Below are 9,417 nucleotides of genomic sequence, written 5' to 3'. Positions count from 1 at the left end.
GCTATGTGTAATATAAGGCAACTACATATTCATAGAATTTTTTTCTTTTAGATAACAACTTTGAAGAACTAAAGCCATCATTTCCAGCAAAAAACTGAAGCTTAAGCACGCCAAGAAGACAAAAAATTAGAAAAATTGATCGTCTAAGAGTTACACATTGTTAATTATCTCAGTCACTCTAATTATGTAAATTATTGTTAATTAATTTTTTAATTTAATAAAAATAATAGAAATGATAGTAGAGATTAATATTATTAATAATAATTAAACGATAGTTAAAATGTTATTAACAATGTGATATATGAAACTGTTAAATATGTATTTATTTATTTAGTTAATGAATAGTATTTCCGATATTGTTAGAAAATATATTCATTTGGTAGTTAGTATTATATGTATTTTTGAATGTTTTAGAGCATTTAATATGTTAATTGTTTTTATAAATATAGATATAGTTAGGTGTTTTAATAATTAGTTAATTGTTCTTAGATATTTGATTAGTAAGTAATAAATTGTTGTTAGATAGTTTATTAATATATTTATGATATTGTAATTATAATTATGTTTTTAAATATTTGGATATAATAATTATTGTTATTAATATAATAATAGTAGATAATAAGTTGTTAAGTAACCGAAAGTTGTTAAGAAATAATTGATAAATTTATTGAGTTAATTAATAATTATGAACACTAAAGTTGGTATTTTTAAGAAGTTATTTATTATTATTATTATTAATAAATTTAATGTTAAATATTAATATAGTGATATTAGGGTTATTTAGATATTTAATTAATATATTTATTGTGGTATAAATAAGTGTTTAAATTTTTGGATATAATAATAATTATTGTTGTTATTATAATAATCAATGTTCTGAAAATCGGATTGGATTGATCGGTTCGACCGATTCAACTGCGAACCGAATGTTTATGGTTTGGTTCAACTTATAAAATCGTTAATCTCAAAACCATTTGAGAATTGTTGAACCGGTCGGTTAGTCCGAACCGGGACCCGACCAATTTTCCTAAAGGTGCCGTTTTGTGTTTTGTATAAAAATGAAAACGGGAAAGCCTTCAGACATTAGCCGCCTCCTCCTCTCAAACGAAGCTCTCTTCCCCCCCAAAAAACAAAACCTTAGCAGTAGCCTCCACCGCCATGGCAAGGAGGGCTGTCTCCCACCGTCTGTCGCACCGTTGTCGTTCATGAGCTCTCCAACTCCTGTTCACTCCAACTCCTCTCAACTCTCACTCTCTCAAGCGAAGCTCTCTTCCCCCAAAAAGAAACCCTAGCTTACAGTTGCTTCCGTCCTCGTCTGGTCGTCGTCGTCGTGTTCCAAGTCTCCAACTCCTCTTCTCATTCACCAATTGTAGCTTCTTTCTCATTCTCCGAAAAACAGCTGCAGCGGCAAGAGGAAGAGGAGGAAGGCACCAGAGAGTTTAATGTAACAGGAATGGAAGTGATGTCCTCACTCTCATCCACTCTCTCTTCCAATTCTGCACCAAATTGATTTTTTCATTTTCCCCTAACAGTAACAACTCACACCTCAAAGTCTCTTCTTTTCTCTTTTGTTTATCTTCATTTTATCCAATTCTTTTCATTCTTTACAGGATTCTTTTTCCAACAACTTCACTTTCAAAACTTCACCTAGGGTTCCACTTCGCTCTGCCTCTTAGGTCAGCTTCAACTTTATGATGCTCTAGTTCTTTACACATCCATTTGTTCCTACGTTTCTTTGTATCTCTAGTAAATTGCAGCAGAAAGGCACAAAAAGAAAAAAATAAAATAAAAACTGAATTTGTGATTGGTAGCAGTTGGTGGAATAAACAATTTGTGAAAATTATACTTGGTAATTTGGAATATGAGTTCATTGGAAATGACCTAGTTAACAATGTACATGATTTTAAAAGAGATTGGAAGATTCACACACTTAACAAGCTATGGTTCAGTCATAGACTGAAGAAAGAGTTTGTGGTGCTTCATTGCTTGTTTAAGAACTAATCTTAGTGTGCACTCAGCCATTGAAAACAAAAAAATGCTTTCTAACCTAGGAGTTACGAATATTAACGTACAAGTTGTCTATCATTATGTTTCTAGTATTTGTTTGGTTGTAAAGTATGGAAGCAAAAATGTGGTTCACTAGGGTAATAAGAATAGTCTCATAACTTGGATTATATGAGACAATTGATTTTCGAGCGTTGTTTTGTTTTTGTTTTAAGGCCCTGTTTTGTGCTCAATTTTCATTTTGTAGGAAACTATTTGAGGTATATAAGATTTAAGAAGGAAGACTGTACCAACAGCTATTCTGTTGATTGATTCTAGTCCCCCACAAACTTAAACATAGAATAGAATTGAAAAAAGAAACCCTTCATTATTTTATCATTGGTCTGTTTCTGGCATTGCATATTATTATAGTTTGTTTGTTTGTTTATTCATTAAACTTTCATAGAACAAGTTGTATATGATTCCCTTTTGTCTAGAATAAATTATTACTATTTGAGCATGCAAATACTTTATTTTAATTACTGAGACTTCCTTTATTTACATTGGCAACGTTGTTGAAGTAAAAAAATGCAGTGCCATGAGTGTTGAAAAGTTGTAAAAAATTAAAAAGAATTTTTAATAATAATATAACAAGTAACTAATTAAACCCTTTTTTTATTAATACATACCCCTATCCTTTGCACATTAAAAGATATTAAACTTTGCAATATAATATGCTTCTGAACTAATGCCAATTGATCCACTTATTCATATTTTATTTATTATTTTATTATAAAACGGTTATTCCGATTGGACCGACCAGTAAATCAATAAATCAGTAATTAAAATAGTTTGATAATCGGTCCAATTTTTAGAACCTTAATAATAATAATAGTTAAAATATTAATATATGTTATTGATCCATGTATGTGTGCTTTTAATGAATAATTAAATTTAGAATAGTTATTAATGGTTATTAAGAGTTATTATTAATACTAAATTTGGAATTATTTTAATAAATTAGTTATTAATAATAAAAAATTTATTATTAATATGTTAGAATTGTTTAGAAAGTTATTAATTTTTTTAGTTATGTACATAGTTAGTTTTTAAATTTTATTAGTTATATATTTATTAGTATATTTGTTATAATTAAGTTTTTATGGATATTTTTTATTGATGTGAAATTTGGCTACGTTATGTAGGGTTCATGGATGTTGACGTGTAACCACTTATTGTCGCTGGATTCGTACAATCTTATTGTGGAGGGGCATATACGAAAGATGGCATTCCGATATGCATACATTTTACCTTTCGGTTGGTGAGTGTGTCGTTACATTAGAAGACGTGGCTATGATACTTGGTCTTTCGATTAAGGGTCTTCCAGTTAAAGGAATGACAGTAAGTAGTTTCGATGTCCTAGAAGTTGAATGCTTGGATCAGTTTGGGGTGGCACCTAGGAAGGCGGATTGCAGAGGTAGTTTTATAAAGTTGACGTGACTATAGAATCTGAAAGACCGTTTAGTCTTGAATGATGAAATTAAAATTCAAAGGTACGTAAAGTGCCACATCATGTTGTTATTTAGGACAATCCTGTTTGGAGACAAGTATGGGACAGCGGCACACTAGAAATTTTTGCCTTCACTACGGGACTTTACTATTATCGATGAATTCAGTTGGGGATCGGCTTGCCTGGCACACTTGTTACAAATCTCTTTGTAGGGCATCTCATTTTCGACTATAAGGAGGTCGATGGTCCACTAACACTTTTGCTAATTTGGGCATGGATCCATTTACTATTTCTTGTGTCGATTCCTGTCAATCGCTGACTTTTTCCACTTACAAATAGGTAAAATTATCTAAGAACAACTTTAGCTATGTGTTATCACCGTATCTTAATGTTTTAGTTTAGGGTTTGTTAACAAAATAAATGATATCTGGTGGCGTAATTGGGAACGTACTGACTGACCATATAGATTTCATTCTCTTGGTCACTTTAGGAAGTCGTTAGATGAACTACAAGAAGGCCAAGTATGTTTTTATGATACAAGTCTCTGTGTTTGGTATGACCTTGTTATTGACAAGTGCTTAATTATGTGTTTCTGTTATGTATGCAGTTTGTATGGGAGGCTTATGGTGTTGGTCTAATTGAGCCAGACATGATTTTGGCAAACTTCCTTCAGCATTCAATAGTGTAGAGTGCTTTAATACCGTTGATATCATTTGAATGCGTTGAGTGACATGGAACTGACAGGTATAAGCGACAGTTTGGTTTAATCTAAGGCGTTCCTCATCAAGAACGGAATCTAGACCGAGCACACGAGGAATTCCTGATTGACCCTAAAAATCTTGACTGGTCCTCCGAATATTCATTCTGGGTATTGCAATGGACGAACCGGTTTAGTCATGTTCTTACTGATCTTTCTGTGCAGGCATTGCATCCCCTAAAGCTTTACATGTACTAGTACTGTAGAAAATATGGCCACCACTTGAACTTGTCCATTTTTATGGAGTAGGATAACTAAGAGGACAATCCGGTAGGTGATAATGAGAATTAAGTGCCACAGACACCTTCACCACCACAGTCACCCCCCACCACCACCATCACCCCCCAAAACCACAACAACAAGCCATGATAACACAAGAACCAACTCAGCATTCCTCGAATCCATATATTCCTCAAACATATTACATACCGCAGTCATACCCATTAGATCAGTAATATTGGAGTGTTTCATAGTTTGACACATGAGATGGAGCTTCATTTAGTCAGCTACTTGGGTTCATGGCTTCATACCAAGGGCAATCACAATCTAGCCATCAGCCTGGTGTGATTCTGGGTAGGTATTCTTTGGACTCGAGAAGTCGACAATGCCTAGGAGCATGCAACATTCGAGTGTCCATCTCATTCAAGAAGCGTGTCATCCTTGGGTGGCCTTTGGTAACTCGTCTGAGGAACGGATTTGGTACGAATCAAGGTCTGTGGTAAGTAGGCCATGTTGCGGGATTCCCTAGAGGCCTAAACCTAGCTCTGTATACTTTTCGAACTTGGTCCATATTATAAACTTCATGAACATACACTTTCCAATCTAGCCGCTGATTCGCACAACATGCAAATACATGTCGACATGGAATCCGGTCTACTTGAAATTCGCCATAGTCACAACGTTGATGACGTAAGTCAACATTGTACTCTATCCCACCAGGCATCTCACGCACTTTAAAAACCTAGATCTGCTTGTCGAAATAATTAACCTGGATGTTCCCTGATGCACGTTGGTTTGCATGCAGTTTTGAGGTCACAAGCTCAAAAAAATATGACCAGCATTAATGTGAGCCTTAGCCTCGACTCTTTTCTTGGTAAATAACTCATTAAGTCTGTAAAATCTGTCTTTACTAGTGCAGTCATAGGGAGATTGTACACCCCCTTCAAGATTGAATTGATGCACTCCACCATATTCATTGTCATATGATCCCATCGGTAACCACCATCGAATGCTAACACATATTGTTCACGTGGAATACGGTTTAACCAATGGGTGTAAGCCTCACCCCTTTCTCGTAAACGCTGATAACACATCTCGTATTCAGGCACTGTCCTCGAATGTCTTGCAATATAATACAGACATGCACAAATATCACGTGTAAATGAGATTCGTAACAATTGCAACTCTAACATCAACAAAGTTCAATATATTCATATTTACCTATGTTGACGATGAGCTTTTGCAAGTACGGTGCCTTGAACTTCCTCAAGAAGTTTGACTCTATACACTTGATGCAGAACATGTGAAAAGTTCTAGGAGGCGACCAAGCTCCGTTACTACGGGCAATAATTGAACTGATGGAGTCGTGTCAGTCAGAGATAAGTCTAACACCATCCCGAGTCACCACATGTTGTCGCAAGTTACTAAGAAAAAAATGTCACGCATCAGAAGTTTCTTCCTCTACGATCGCAAATGCAATAGGCACGATGTTGTTGTTACCATCCTGTGAAACTGCAACTAACAGACAACCCTTATATTTTCTATACAAATGTGTCTCATCTACCTGGACAGCTGGTTTGTAATGTCTGAATGCTCTAATGCAAGAGTAATAACTCCAGAAGACTTGATGTAATACCCGAATATCAATAACCAAGTCATCACCCTGATATGCAGGCATAGTTTCAAAGTGGTCAGTAGCTGATGGCTCCTTGTGACACATGGCCTCAAACCATATTGGCAAAACTTTCATAAGATGCTTTCCAACCTCTGAATATTTTTTTCACCTCCTTTTACTTTGCCAACCATGCTTTGCGATAACTAATAGTGTAATTGAACTTCGACTATACTTCCACAATAACTGATTTCACCCTTATCGAGGGGTCAGTCTCTACCAACGGCTTTATTACTTCTGCAATTGTGTTAGAATACAACTTCAAATGGTCTTGAGAAATGGTAGCTCTGGTACAAGTTTGATTACCAATATACGTCCTTATAACCCAACAGGACTTTCTGCAGATCATGCTAACCCTGATCAGCCAATCACAACATGGCCCATACTGTGTACACCTGACATTAAATGTTATAGTCTATACCTCTGCAGATGGTATAATTTTTCATCGACATGATGGCAGCTTCCCTAAAACTAAATTCTATTCCCACAACAAATTTACCATACACCACAACAAAGAGTTCCGCTACAATAACACCATACGATAAATATTTAATAAATAAATATTAAATAAGTGAAATCTGCCGATAAATTATATATCATTATGAACTAATTTTATATTTATACACGTTCGGATATTCACTAAATTAATATAAATATATACATATATTTATTTAGAATCTTGTAATGATCTCAATTTCAATGAAATAAATAATAAATACGTAAATAAATACTAATTAATATTAACTAAATAAATAACAAAAACAACCTTATTTTAAATTTAACTAAATAAAGACATAAATAAATGCTAATTAATTATATTTTCATATGTCACATAACTAATTAATCCATTAATAATGTAATAAACAATAAAATTCTAATCTTTAGGGCAAATATTCAAATCACGTACCTGCATTCATATATTCAAGAAACTTTGGTGTATGCATAGCCTCCAAATCCAATGCGCACATCAAAGATGGCTCCTCAAACGGATATTGGTTCGCTAGTGTCACATCTGCCTCCATACTGCCGTCAGCTTGATCTTCGTCTCCATCTGGACCAACGACCTCGCAGTTGCTTTCAAACTCTTCCTCACTGTCACTATTGCAATCTTTCCGTTCAATATTTTGATTAGCTTCAGATTGTTCGAACTCAATGAACGACATCTAGGAGCGACTTTCAATATACATTGAAAATATCTCTTGCATGCTCGCTTCATCAGTTATATATTTGGTTTGAAATTGAACGAATCCGCCAAATATTGATATAGGATACCTATATAAAATACATGACACTCTCCTTGACATTTGAGAATATATCTTCTCACAAATCACACCTTTTAGTTCTTCAAATGAGATTGTGAATGGAATAACAATATCTAACGGATTCTCACATACAAGTTTCATTCCTTCATATGTTTGTAACAAAATCTGACTAAAATAATACACTTTTAATACAACTTTATCATCTAATTTTTTCGTCACTTAAAAATGAATTTTAATGCTGTAATATTTTGAACAGAGACAAAAATCCAGCCACAAGAATAGGGAACACTCGGGGGCTGAGGAAAGAAAACTTAGTGAAGAAGAAGAAGAGAGATCTCTGCAACTAGGTAATGGGTTGAACGTGTGTGTGTGTATATATATATATATATATATAAGTAAAGAAATCGGTTGGTCCGATTTGATACAACAACGATTAATTTTTTTTAATATGCCTGTAATCGGACGGTCCGATTTGATACATCAACGATTAATTTTTTTTAATATGCCTGTAATCGGACGGTCCGATTACTCTCATGCAAATTCAAAATTTCAGTTTCACACAAATTGAACCGTCCGATTTGTGTCCCTATTTTCACCATCAAATAAATCAGACGGTTCGATTTCTTCTACGTTAATTTTAAAATCCAGCCGCCACATCTGTGTCTAACACACCCAACCTTCATAACCTAGCACAACTCACATAAAATTTTCATATAAAATAATGAGCCTCAAAATATATCTACAATTATTGAACTAATTTTTTATTTTATCAACAACTTATGTTTTTTCTAATGAATCACTAATATTATATATATTGCTTGTTACACGACATTGTCCTTGCGTACCTTTTAATGGTTTAGTTTTAAGCAACTCATTTGAGTTTAAAGTTGTGTATTTAATTTTCATAATCCTTATTTTTTTCATTTTAATAAAAAAATTTAAATTACTTTTTGTAATCTTTGCTTTATGAATTTTGTACTATTAATACATTGATAATCTTTTTTTTTAATACTCAAAAAGTATTCAATATAAATTTATTCTCGTGGATTGTTGTTAATTTGTCATCTTATTAAAAATAAAATAATAACTAAAATTATTGAGTTTATACTCAAATTAGTCCACAAATTACACTCGCATCTCAAATTCATTTTTAAAATTTTAATTTACTCAATTTAATTCTTAGAATTCACATTCATGACTCATCAATTTCTCAAATATTTTTCTTTACAGCATGTTGACATGACATATAGATATGACATACTGATTTGGACCATCAATGTCACGTGTCAGAAAATGGTTCGATCATATGTAATCGGATGATGACATGTCAGATAGTGATACATGGTATATTAATGTGGACAATTATATTATGTGATAAGAAAACAATTGTTCATGTGTTGCTTTATGATTTACCTATGTTTCAATGACATGCCATCATTGTAAGTGACTCATTTAATTTCTAAATTTGCTAAACTAGTCAATTTAGTCTCTAAACTTTAAAGTTGTGAGCTAAAGTGGTCACTTCACAAATATGTAAATAATAAAAAAAAGTTTTATCTAATTAAAAATATTAAGAATTTTTATTCGTTTAACAAAATTTAGGAATTAAATCAAGCCACTTGTAATGATGTCATTTGGTAACACCTGAACAAATGATAATTAAAGTGTCATGTAGATAAACTGTATTCTGCCATGTTGCACCACTGTCCATGTTGATATGCGACATGTTACTATCTAACATGTTATCAATATATCATGTTAGCACGCTATTAATGAAAAATATTCGAGGGGCTAACGTGAGTCACAAAAGTCAACTTTAGAATTAAATTAAGAAAATTAAAATTTTAGATCAAATCCGAAGTATTAGCTTAACATTATTTGATAACTTTATTAATTAATCAAGAAATATAAAAATAGTGTTGAAAAAAAAAAAACAAAAAAAAAAGAGAGAAAAAGAAGAACTAAAATCGTAAGAGTAATAAAAATGATAATTTTTATAATTTTGTTTGGTCAT

At 32.8% G+C, this 9,417-nt stretch overlaps 1 long non-coding RNA gene across 2 annotated transcripts; it reads left to right on the top strand.

Annotated features, from left to right (window-relative positions):
* Nucleotides 1-1,057: 1,057 nt before the first annotated feature.
* LOC112802592 (uncharacterized) lies at nt 1,058-5,515 on the top strand. 2 transcript variants are annotated; one of them, XR_003202451.3, is made up of 4 exons: nt 1,058-1,531; nt 1,611-1,676; nt 3,189-3,832; nt 4,101-5,515. It is a non-coding gene; the product is annotated as an uncharacterized lncRNA (long non-coding RNA). The 2 variants fall into 2 exon arrangements; XR_003202450.3 differs by lacking the exon at nt 4,101-5,515 and having other exon boundaries at nt 3,189-4,091.
* The last annotated feature ends 3,902 nt before the right edge of the window (nt 5,516-9,417 follow it).

This window comes from Arachis hypogaea, chromosome 5 (genome assembly GCF_003086295.3).
Source record: "Arachis hypogaea cultivar Tifrunner chromosome 5, arahy.Tifrunner.gnm2.J5K5, whole genome shotgun sequence".
Classification (NCBI taxonomy): Eukaryota; Viridiplantae; Streptophyta; class Magnoliopsida; order Fabales; family Fabaceae; genus Arachis; species Arachis hypogaea.
This window is presented reverse-complemented; position numbering and strand designations above follow the sequence as displayed.